The sequence below is a fragment of the Monodelphis domestica genome, chromosome 3 (genome assembly GCF_027887165.1).
Source record: "Monodelphis domestica isolate mMonDom1 chromosome 3, mMonDom1.pri, whole genome shotgun sequence".
NCBI classification, from domain to species: domain Eukaryota; kingdom Metazoa; phylum Chordata; class Mammalia; order Didelphimorphia; family Didelphidae; genus Monodelphis; species Monodelphis domestica.
The window spans coordinates 289,448,436-289,461,763 of NC_077229.1; the positions used below are offsets into that span (position 1 = coordinate 289,448,436).

A 13,328-nucleotide genomic window follows, 5' to 3' on the forward strand; every position below is an offset into this window, starting at 1 on the left:
ATTGATCATACTCCTTAAATTCAGTGATTCTACAGAGTACAGAAAATATCATCTACTCAACAAAAAATGGGGATCTTTTAGACCAAAGCAATCCACAAAACAAAAAACAAAATAGCCATTGGTCTTCTCTGGCCCCTTTCTATTTCTGCAAAGATGATTGCATAATGATAGGAAATAAGGTGAATAGCTGAGAGTCACATAGTTTTGAGACTATATATAAATAATAATTAAATTGTTGGTGCTCTGTGTATGAAATCTTTGTTCAATAACCAATAAACAGATATAATATTTGAAAAATGACCTATGTTAGCAGTGGCATCCTTCTTATAAATAAAATCAAGTATTTGTGTATGTATTATGTATGTATGGTTAGAGGAGTAGGTGTTACACACACACACAGACACACACACACAATTAGATGTATCTCTCCAATAGAATGTAAGCTACTTAAAGTGGGGGCTAGTTACGGTTTTACCTTGGTATCTCTAGTGCTTAACAGAATGTCTTACACACAGTAGACATTTAATTAATGTAGTAAGTAATAGTGCATTGAATTAAACTGAACAAATTGCAAATAAATGAAAGGATGAATTAAAAGTTCTTTTCAAAGAGACTAATGAAGGAATCTGCATGACTGGTTTCATTATGGCCAAGGGCAAAAAGAATTATCATTACATCAGAAACTTGGGCATCTTGCTTTGCTTTGTTCATGATAACCATTGACAAAAACTGCCAGAAAGAAAAGTAAAGGATGTGCCAATATCTGTTGCAGAGGAGAGAGAAAATATATGAAGAACATGATATGTTCAAAACTAAGATACATAGCATTAGGACAGATTATTAAGAAATTAAAAAGCCAAAGTCATACATTATTGAGAATTCTTAAACGTACATATCATGAATGCTTTTGTCAAGAAAAGTTAGAAGATTCTGAATATGATGTGCCAAAAATATTACCAAAAAATGAAATGACTTTGCCTTTCTAGACAGGAAATGACTGGTTATCAATAGGAGTCATTCCTGAATCAACACTCTGTTGCAGACAGACTACCAATTTATCAAAACAAAGGTCAAAATAAAGACAAAAACTAGAAGACAAAAGTAAGAAGATAAAACATACTATAAAGGCAGCCTATTCTATTTTAAAATAAACCTAATTAGGGAATTTTTTCTTACTCTTAAATTATGACATGAACCTATGATTTTATTGATTTGGATGTTGCAATCATTGATGCAGATTACAATTCATCTGGGCTTGTCCATCCAATTTATTTCTTGTTCAGGTTTCTTCCACAAGCTTGCCAAAGGGGAGCTACTTAATATACCATGCACCTTCTATGATATCAAAAGCATATTAATGAAAAACTAAAGTTGTCCACCTATTGACTCTTTCCTCATAACTAACTTATCTCCTTTTTTCACTCTTACATTTCCCTGAGGAAATGTTTTATTTCAATTCTTTTTCAAAGTTCCTTATTTATAGACAGCTAGATGGTACAGTGGATTAGAAGGCTGGGTTTGGAGTCAGAAAGCCTGAGTTCAAATCCAATCACAGACACTATCTGTGTGATGCCAGGGAAACCAATTAACCTTTCACCCTCAATTTCTTCACCTCTGAAAGGGATACAATAATAGGATCTAACTCACAGAGCTGTTGTGAAGATCATGTGAGATAGTATTTGTATAAAATATATCAGGGTGCCAAGTGAATTATATGCAATAAATATTTGTTTCCTTCCCCTTTCATATATTTTGCAGAAATATAGGTAGTGCAAAGATGAAAAACCTTCCCTTTGACTTCAGGCTTCCATGTTTGAGGGAAGAAAAGGAAAACTGGTAGAAAGCAGGACCATTATTTCCCATGGCACAGGTTCAACTTCTGTTTACTACTGTGCCCTGTCTTAGAAGAAAAGTAAGAAAATAGGGTCTCTCATCTTATCGTCTAACTGGGAGCCATCTACCTTGTGTTGCATTTGTCACCAGGCAGGTCTCAGCCTCCTTTGGGGAAGTGGAGTGGTGCCTTCCACTCAATAATTAACATTTTTATGCTAGGTCATACTCTACAAATTGCAGTGATTTGGAATCCCCATAAGTCATTGTCCAAATTTAGTTCTTATCCCCCACCACCCAATTCCTTATTCCCTTCCATCTCAATTCTCCCACTCCAAAGTTCTGAATAAATTCCCCTCACCACATTCACTGTGCTATCTGGAAGTCCTGTTTTAGAAGCAACAAACTTCCATTACCCCTTATTCTTCTTTCTCTCTCCTTCCATCTTCTAGCTGTTACTGAAACCTGTCTTCCCCCTAACGACAGTCTTTCTGACTACCCTTTCCAATACTGGCTTCAACATCACTCATTCTGCTCAGCTCACTGATTAAGGCAGAAGAATAGGTATGTTCCTTGTTCCATTGCCACTTCTAGTTTCTCCCCCTAGCTCCATCACTCAGAAATCTCTTCTCCTTTGATATCCATGCATTTCATATCTACAACCCAATCAAAACCCTACTAGCTATTGTCTATAGACCTCTAAGTTGATCCCCTTTCTTCTTCAATGATTTCAGCAGCTGGCTTATAATTATTCCTTTCTTCCAAACTCTTGCCCTTATACTAGGGGACATGAACATGCATATTAATATTCCTTTAAATATCCTAATAATCCCAGCCTACTCACATCCCATGACCTGCTCCTCCAATCCACCTTAGCTACAAAGATGGCCTTACCCTTGGTCTTGCCATCAATCACAAATGTGCCCCATGTTCAAAATTCCTGAAATCCCTCCCTTTTCTGACCTTAATCTACTGGCTTTACATTTCTCCCACTTCATTCCAGTACTACACCATACTCTTCATCTATATTGTGATTTCCAATCACTTGTCTCCTTTGCTCTTTCCCAGAACATTTCTCTCTCACTTACCAAACTCTCCTCTTTTAAGACCCCTTGGTGAACCAGTTCAATTCTACATTGTCTTCCTTTTAGTCCTTAGCTCCCTTATATCAGCAATTGCACCCTGCCAAGGCTCAGCCTTGGATGACCCACTCCATCCACCACCTTCACTCTTATGTATATGCTGCTTAACAAAGGTGGAAAAAATCATATAATTGTTCTGACTGGGCCCATCACAAATTTATGTTACAAAACCTCAACTGGGCCCTTGCTATTGTGAAGAAATCCTACTATATCTCCCTTATCAATTCACTATTCCAATTTCCTCCAGTGACTCTTCTATACCTTTTCATCACTCCTCAAGCCTTCCATGATTCCCATTATCTTTATTATCTTAGCTGAGAACCTTTCCTCATATTTTACAGAAAATTGAGGCTTTTCAGCATTACCTCCAACTTCTAGCCTTTTCCTCATTTCATGTCACTCCAGTATCTTCTGCCATTATTTTTTCCTTAAACATTGCTTCACATATCAAAATAGTCTTATTCCTAATCAACACTAATTCCTCTACTTTTTCAAGTATGGAATCCCATTCCATCCCACTGTCACTATCACTTTATCACTTTTCTTCAATATCTCCCTTTCTGCTTGTGCCTCCTCTACTGCCTACAAATATGCCCATGGCTTCCCCATCTTCAAAAATCCTCACCTGATCCTTCCATTCCAGATCATTATCATATTATATCTCTCCTTTCCTCTGTAGCTAAGTTCCTTGAAAAGATCATCTTCAATAGGTGCTTCCACTGCCTTTCTTTTCACTTCGCAACTTCAAGCAATCCACCTTCCAACCTCATAATCTTTTTAAAACTGCTCTCTCCAAAGTTACCAATGATTTCTGAATGACTAAATCCAATGGGCTTTTCTCAATCTTTAATCTTCTTGGCCTTTCAGAAGTCTCACACTACTGATCATCCTCTTCTCTTAGATAATCTTTTCTCTCTCGATTTTCAGGATGTCACTCTATCAGACCTCTCCTTGATATCACTTGTGGGATCCTTATTGAAATGATGCCTTCCAACTGTAGGTGTCCCAGAAGGTTACAACCTAGATGCTCTTCTCTTCTCTCTGAATACTACTTCACTGAATGAGATAATAATCATTTATTACTATAATGATTATTATCATAACAATTTCTAGAGGGCCTACAATGTACTAGGCCATTAGCTAAAGACTTTACAAATATTATCTCATTTAATTTTCACAACAATCCTTGGAGGTGGGTGCTATTATTATCTCTAATTTACATATGATGAAACTGAGGCAAATAATTTATTTACCCAGTACCACATAGTGTTTGTGTTAATTTGACCTCAAGTCTTCCTGATTTCAGGTCTAATCCTCTATTCACTGCTGTCCTATCAGTTCTTATGCATTTAATGATCTCTATACTGATGATTCTCAAATTTATCTTTCCTGCCCCAATCTCTCTGTTGATATCCAAACTCTCACCTCCATTTGCCTTTCAGACATCTCAAACTATAGGTCTAAACCTGAACTACTTTGCTACTCTAAAATTTCTTATTAACAAAGAAGGCAACATCCTCTTCTCAGTCCCCCCAGGTTCTCAACCTGTGTCATCCTTGATGCCTCACTATCTCTTACATCCTATGTCCAATCTATTGACAAGACCTCTCAATTTCACCTTCAGAACATTGTCAAATACACTCCCTTCTCTCCTCTGATGCTGTCACCAATCTTGGTGCCAATCCTCATTATCTCACTTTTGAATTATTAAAGTAGCCTGCTAGTAAGTTTGCCTATCTCAAATTTTTCCTCACTCCAATCCATCTTCCATTCAGCCACCAAACTGATTTTCCTAAAGCACATATCTAATTATGCCATCCCACCCACACCCCCCACAAAAAACTCCATTGGCTCCCTTTTGCCTTTAAGATCAAATACAAAATCCTCTCTTTTGTATTCAAAGTCCTTGATAACCTAACTCTCTCCTACCTTTCCAGTCTTCTCATACCTTATTACCCACCCAGTACTCTTCAATACAGTGACAATGACAGTGGTCACCTTGCTATTTCATAAACAAGATATTGCATTTCTTGGTTCTGAGAATTTTCTTTGGCTGTCCTCCATGCCTAGAAAACTCTCTCTCCTCATCTCCACCTACTGGCTTCCTTTAAAATTTTAGTTAAAGATAGTTAAGATGGTGGCTTAGGGACAGCAACAGTTCAGACATCCATAAACCCTACCTCGCCAATCAAAAACAAAATGCTTTCAGGGGACTTAAAACCAAATCTAACAACAGGACAGAGATAGGGAATGCTCCACCTGGAACCAACTTAAAGGTACAACCCAAAAAAAAGCCTGAATTCAAGAACATGCAGATTTAAGGGGAAGGAAGAAGGAAGGTCCCAGGACCCCTCCCCTACCCAAAGTGCTGAACCTCCAGCTGTGGCTGGAATCTCTGGGTAGGCAAGGGTATTAGTCCAAGGGAGTAACTTGCTGGCAAAGCCAGGCTCAGGATATAGAACACAGACAGCATAGAGGAAGCTGGAGGAGAAGCATAGAGCAAGCAGCCTAGTTGCAGCCAAGATGCTCCATCTTGCCCCACCCCTTTTCTGAAGGTTTTGGCCTCAGGGCACATCCAGCTTTGCAAAGCAACTCCTCAGCCCTGGCTCAATCTCATCAATAGGGCAGATAAGAGGCATTCAAAGGGCAGAGAAGCTCAAACTCCAACACCCTTGCCCCACAGACTTATCTGAGAGCCTTGCTGACTAAACTCCAAGGGCAAACACTAAAACAAACTACAGGCAACAACCATGACAACAGGGCAGGAAGCCCAGCTCCTTATCCGCTTCTGCTGTCAGCTGGGGAAGATCTGACTAACCTGATCAATCAGCAGAACAGAGAAACCCCTTCAGGACAGAATAGACCAAACCCATAGATTTAGCACATAATGAAAGGAGCAAGACTACAGGTAACTACAGGGGTGAAAGAAGGGGCAAATATGAGTAAACAACAGAAAAAGAAAAAAAAAGAAATTACAATCGACAGCTTCTACCCAGTCAATAAACAAAGAGCAGACAGAACAGAGGAGAATCAAGGAACACCAAGCAAAAACACAGAAACTCTAGCAAATTGGACACAGGCTTTGGAAGAACTCAAAATACTATTCAAAAAACAATTAAGAGAGGCTGAAGACAACTGTGAAAATAACTTAAAAAGCAAAATAAATCATCTGGACACAGAAAATAGTGTCTTGGAAGCCAAAATTAATCAGTTTGAAAATGAGGCAGATGAGATAAAAGATAAGACAAAAAAGAATAAAGATGACCTCCAAAGAAAATCAGACCAAAAGGAGGATCACCAAAAAGCCAGGTATGAAATTCAGTCTTTAAAAACTAGAATCCAACAATTAGAAGCAAAGGACTTCACAAGGCAACAGAAAATTATAAAACAAAATCAAAATAATGAAAAATTTGAGGAAAATATGAAACACCTCATCCACAAAATGGAAGATCTAGAAAATAGGTCCAGGAGAGACAACTTAAGAATCATTGGACTACTGAAAGATCGTGGCAAAAGAAAAAGTCTGGACATCATTCTACAGGAAATTGTCCAAGAAAACTGCCCCAACTTTCTAGAGCAAGAGGGAAAAGTGGAGATTGAAAGAATCCATAGATCACTTCTTGTACTTAATCCCCAACTGAAAGCATCCAGGAATGTTATAGCCAAATTCAAGAACTACCAGACCAAGGAAAAAATATTACAAGCTGCTAAAAAGAAGTCATTCAGATACCATGGAACCACATTTAGGATAACTCAGGATCTGACTGCATCTACACTAAAGGGCAGAAAAGCACGTAATATGACATTCCAGCAAGCAAGGGAACTAGGTCTACAACCAAGAATCATCTACCCAACAAAACTGACTATATTCTTAGAGGGGAAAGTATGGTCATTTAATAAAATGGAAGACTTCCAAGCATTCATGAAGACTCCAGCAAGTCATCACAAGGGTTATTCATTATGATTAGGTGGGATTTACAATAGGAATTGTGACAAGGGAATCACTTTAAAAGACTGATATATATTAATTTAAGGTTGCCAAGGAATTCAGCTATGTAATTCCTAAATGAAAACTCAAGTCAGCAGTCAACCTTTTATGGAGTTTAATTACAAACAGGAGGAAGAAAGGTATTAGAGATAGAAAGAGAGGGAGAGAGAAAGGGGAGAGAAGGGAATAGTGCTTATATACCCCCTCTGTTTAGGCTGGGCCAAAAGGCCCAAGCCCTTAGGTAGCTGAGGCAAAGAAAAGAGATCAGTCCCTATCACTCACATGACCAAAATGGAGAAACAGTCTCAGGGGCCTCCACCTCCAGCTTCCTTCAGAGCAAGCTTCTCAGAGCACCTCTCCAACCAACCACCTCTAGTCCTCAGACCCCGCTATCTTTAAGGAAACCATCCAAGTTCCCTCCCCTCAGTTCTCACATCTACCAATCACTGTCCATGTCTTCCCTGTGCCAATGGTGGCTCTAGCTTAACCCAGGACCTCCCAGAGGTCTGTGGCTTTGCACATGTCTGTTGAAGCTTCCTAAATCCTATTACCCTGAGTAGGGTGGAGATTGGAATAATTAAATTTTGATCTATGCTGCAGCCCTTCCTAAATCCTGTTAGGACTGAGTAGGGTGTTGATTGTAATTTCCAAGACCTGGTTCTGTCATTCCAAGTATCTCTATTGTATCAATTCTAAAATCAATCATGACTCAAAGAACTTCCTGTTCTATGCTTAAGCATGGGTCCAAGCCCTTTCCATTGTTCAGCAAAAGGTTTCTGTCCTAAAGTAATCTCAGGTAGGGAGGAGAAGGACCCTCCCTACCTAATTTGGGAAATGGGGAAATTTCCAACATTCATAAGTCTAAGGAATTTTAAGGTTTACAGAATGCAAGGATGGTTCAAAATTAGGAAAATCATCCACATAACTGACCACATCAAAAAGCAAACCAACAAAAATCACATGATTATCTCAATAGAGGTAGAAAAAGCCTTTGACAAAATACAACACCTATTCCTTTGAAAACACTAGAAAACATAGCAATAGAAGGACCTTTCCTAAAAATAATAAACAGTATATATCTAAAATCATCAGCAAACATCATCTGCAATGGGAATAAACTAGAAGCCAATAATATCAGGAGTGAAACAAAGGTGCCCATTGTCACCTCTATTATTTAACATTGTACTAGAAACACTAGCAGTAGGATTTAGAGAAGGAAAAGAAATTGAAGGTATCAGAATAGGCAATGAGGATCCCAAGCTATCATTCTTTGCAGATGATATGATGATCTACTTAAAGAATCCTAGAGAATCAACTAAAAAGCTAGTCAAAATAATCAACAACTTTAACAAAGTTGCAGGATACAAAATAAACCCACATAAGTCATCAGCACTTCTATATGCATTTACAACACATCTCAGCAGCAAGAATTAGAAAGAGAAATTCCATTTAATATCACCCTAGATGATATAAAATACTTAGGAATCTATCTGCCGAGACAAACATAGGAACTATATGAACACAACTACAAAACACTCTCCATAGAATCAAAACTAGATCTAAAAAGTTGGAAAAACATTAATTGCTCATGGGTAGAATGAGTGAACATAATAAAAATGGCAATCCTACCCAAACTAATTTTCTTATTTAGTGCCATACCCATCAAACTACCAAAAACTTTTTTACTGAACTAGAAAAAACTATTAAAAAAGTTCATTTGGAAGAAAAATATATCAAGGATATCCAGTGAAATAATTTTTAAAAATGTGAAGAAAGGTGGCCTTGCAGTCCCAGATCTCAAACTATACTATAAAGCAGTGGTCATCGAAACAATATGGTACTGGTTAAGAGACAGAAAGGAGGATCGGTGGAATAGACTTGGGATAAGTGACCTCAGCAAGACAGTCTATGATAAACCCAAAGATCCCAGCTTTTCTGACCAAAATCCACTATTTGATTAAAAACTGATGGGAACATTGGAATGCTGAATGAGAGAGATTGGGTTTGTATCAAAATCTCACACACAAACCAAGATAAACTCAGAATGGGTGAATGACTTGAATATAAATAAGGAAACTATAAGTAAATTAGGTGAATACAGAATATACACGTCAGATCTTTGGGAAAGAAAAGATTTTAAGACCAAGAAAGAGTTAGAAAAACTTACAAAATGTAAAATAAATAATTTTGATTACATCAAATTAAAAAGGTTTTGTACAAACAAAACCAAAGCAACCAAAATTAGAAAGGAAGCAACAAATTGAGGGAAAATCTTCATAACAAAAACCTCTGACAAAGGTCTAATTACTTAAGTTTAGGGGTCCCCAAACTTTTTATACAGGGGTCCAGTTCACTGTCCCTCAGACCATTGCAGGGCTGGACTATAAAAACCAAAACCTAAACCTAACCCGGCAGCAGTATACACAGTGCAGAATCTCCTCCCGCAGATCACCACTCATCATGCTGAGGTCATCCATTGTGCAGCCACATAATCCTTTGTGCAGCGCCTTGTTCTAAGGCGCCATGCAATAGATTATGTCACCGGAAGTAGTACTGTACCTGAGGGATGCCATGCTTTGTGGTGCCACCACATACAGTCCTCCTCTCACTGACAAGGGGCCGGATACATGGCCTCAGGGGGGCTACATGTAGCCCATGGACCATAGTTTGGGGGCCCCTGCTCAAATTTATAAAGAGCTAAATCAATTGCACAAAAAATCAAGCCATTCCCCAATTGATAAATGGGCAAGGGAAATGAATAGACAGTTTTCAGTTAAAGAAATCAAAACTTTTAATAAGCACATGAAAAAGTGTTCTGAATATCTTATAATCAGAGAGATGCAAATCAAAACAACTCTGAGGTGTCACCTCACACCTAGCAGATTGGCTAACATGATAGCAACAGAAAGTAATGAATGCTGGAGGGGATGTTGCAATGTTGGGACATTAATGCATTGCTGGTGGAATTGTGAATTGATCCGACCATTCTGGAGGGCAATTTGGAACTATGCCCAAAGGACAATAAAAGAATGTCTACCCTTTGATCCAACCATAGCACTGCTGGATTTGTACCAAAAGTGATAAAAAGGAAAAAGACTTGTACAAAAATATTCATAGCTGTACTCTGTGGTGGCAAAAAAATGGAAAATGAGCAGAGGCCCTCCACTTGTGGAATGGCTGAACAAATTGTGGTATATGTTGATGATGGAATATTATTGTGCTCAAAGGAATAATAAAGTGGAGGAATTCCATGGGAACTGGAAGGACTTCCAGGAATTGATGCAGAGTGAAAGGAGCAGAACCAGGATGACATTGTACACAGAGACTGATACACTGTGTACAATCAAATGTAATGGACTTCTCCATTAGTGGCAATGCAGTGATCTAGAACAACTAGGAGAGATTTATGAGAAAGAGCACTATCCACATTCAAAGGAAAAATTTGTGGGAGTAAAAATACAGAAGAAAAGAAACTGCTTGATCACATTGGTCGATGGGGATATGATCGGGGATGTAGACTCTAAATGATCAGCCTAGTGCAAACATCAACAACATGGAAATAGGTTTTGATCAAGGACACATGAAAAACCCAGTGGAATTGTGCGTCAGCTTTGAGAAGGGGTTGGGGGGGGAGGGAAAGAATATGATTCTTGTAACCAAGGAAAAATGTTCTAAATTTACTAATTAAATAAAAATTTAAAAATAAAATAAAATAAATTTTTAGTTAAAATCTTCTATTTTACAAGAAATCTTTCTCAAATCCTCAATTCTAATGTCCTCCCTCTTCCTAATATTTCCTATTTGTTCTGTATAAAGCTTGCTTGTATATATTGGTTTGCTTATTCTTCGCATTAAATTGTAAGTTTCCTGAGGATAAGGATTGTCTTTTGCCTCTTTTTCTATCCCCAGAGATAAGCATAGTGACTGGCTAAAATATAATAATAATAAATGTTTATTGACAGTTTGACTATGCCACACTCTATCTTTTCTTTAGGCTTGAGTCTTCTTGTTACTTTGCCCTACAATGAAACAACATCCTTGTTCCCTTCTATTTGATTCCACAAATGAAGAATTTCTCGTGGGTCAACGTCTTGTCCACCTACATTGAATCTCCTGGCTATCTTCCCCCAAAAGCCTTCCAGTTGGTGAGCATATCAAATTAGTAATCAAAAAAAGTATCTCTGATACTATTAATAAACTTCATTTATTTACTTTTATTATTTACAAAGTAAAAATAAAGTATCTATTTTCACTATAGATTAAAACATTCAAACTTTATTACTTATTTCCCCTTTTTAGGCTAATAATTAATCTTAATCTCTTAGAACCTTATATAAATTTCCTCCATACTGATAATTGTTTTTATCTCCCATCTAAGTTTTAAATGCTATCTTCTCCTAGGGGAACCCTGAGTTTTCCCACAATGGCTATTTCTGAAATTCCTTTGCTCAGATTTTTCCTAGGGCAGGATAACAGCTGCCCTGATTTTTCTGCCTATTAGAGGGGAAGAAATCCCAAACTATTAGCATGAAGTCTCCAGAGTATATCAGGTTTTGATTCATCAAAGTCCCCAAATAGTCTCTCCAAGAATGGTATCTACTCAATTAATGCAAAACACATGTTGTTAAACAAGAGAAGTCTCTGCTTCATGTGAGCAACTAAGGTACAATTTAATAAAACCTGAAAGACTAACTCTCTGTATAATATGACCTAGACTCAAGGTTGTTTCTCCTCCCCAGAGTCTTCAAATTCTAAAGTGAACTCAGAGAATACAGAGCTTGCACTAATCAAATAACCAAATGGTCATTCAGTATTGCTTCTTCAAGTTTCTTTAATGAAAGCTTTTAAAATTTCTAAAGGAAAGAAAACTGAGACAAAGAGCATGAAAATAAAATAAAAAGCCATAAGACTAACATTCTATAATGTTTCTTTGCCCTCAAACTAGCACTGCAAGCTGTAAATTGAGAGGACTTAATTTAAAACATTAGTTTCATGTTACTGTATTTCACTTTAAAGAATTGTGCCTAAAGCTGCTTCCCACTCCACTACTGTCTTACAATCTAATAATAATGTTTTATAAAGGGGAGGGGAAAAGAGGGAAGAGTACTTTTCTACATGTGTTCTTTCTATGAATTAAAAATCAAAATTGAAACCTAGCATTATCTTTGTTATTAAAGATTGAAAATATTTTGTGGTTGTTTCTACAATATAAAAAAGTACCTTTACCTTTTCAAATTTTCTCTATTGTCTTATGGGCAGACATCTCAAAAATTAATCAACAAAAATCAATTAACTTTCTATTTTCTAAAAATGAGTAATTCTGCCCATTAAATGAATATAAAATTTTAAGTTTAATATTAATTTAATCAAATCAAATTTCATGTGTTAGCATGACATCCAAAAATAGTTAAATTATTCCAGAAAGCCAACCACTCCACTCTTCCTCAGCTCTTCTCATGATTTTTCTTTGATTCTTAGAAAACTATCAAAATTTGGGGCAACTAAGTGGTTCATTGCATAGAGCATCAGACTTGAAGAAAGAAATACTGGGTTCAAATCCAGCCTCAGATTCTAGCTGTGTGACCCTGAGCAAATCATTTATCCCTCGTTGCCTGGCCCTTACTGCTCTTCAGCTTTGGAACTGATACTTAGCATGGAACCAAAGACAGAAGGTAAGAGTTTTTTAAAAAACAATCAAAAGTAAAGAATATTGTTTAAAGTTTCCAATGAGACAAATTTATGCTCAGGAAAATAATGGGACAACTAGTGTAAAAATGTATAGCCATCTGGAGAATAAGAAAATGAAGAATAAGAACCATTAGGAATTTATTATTAAAAATATGGCAAGAGATTCTAATACTCTTCTATGGAAATTATGAATTAGAAGATGAAGACAATGCATAATAAGTCATGTACTTGGCCTCTTTGGGTATCATTTTGTACATGATCTCATGACATACTACTTGAAAAACTAATTTAAATTAGCTTGCCTATGAACACTGTCATACTGATAAAAGCTGGCTAAAATACCAAAAAGCATCAAGTTGTACAAATTGACGTTGTACACAGTTTGATGGCAGTGTCGAGATCCTGCCAGAGGGATATTAGATCAGGTCATCTTCAACATCATTATTACATTCTAAAAGAAATGAAGAAATTTGAAAATGATACTAAATTGGGATGACATACAGAGCAGCTGCCACAGAAAAATACAAAAATAAATTAAGTGAATCTGAATAGGTTATAGAAATAGGAGCAAGTGTAAGATGACATTAAATTTAGAAAAGTGCAAATGAATAGAGCTTTAAAAACTGAAATCCCAGCCATGTACTGCCATCATTAGGCAAGATGATCTCAGAATGGTCTTT

General features: G+C 37.0%; 1 protein-coding gene across 1 annotated transcript in view; it reads right to left on the reverse strand.

Annotated features, from left to right (window-relative positions):
* CCDC178 (coiled-coil domain containing 178) overlaps window positions 1–13,328 on the reverse strand; it is a 682,244-nt gene that overhangs the window by 655,323 nt on the left and 13,593 nt on the right. The gene's annotated exons all lie outside the window — the stretch shown is intronic.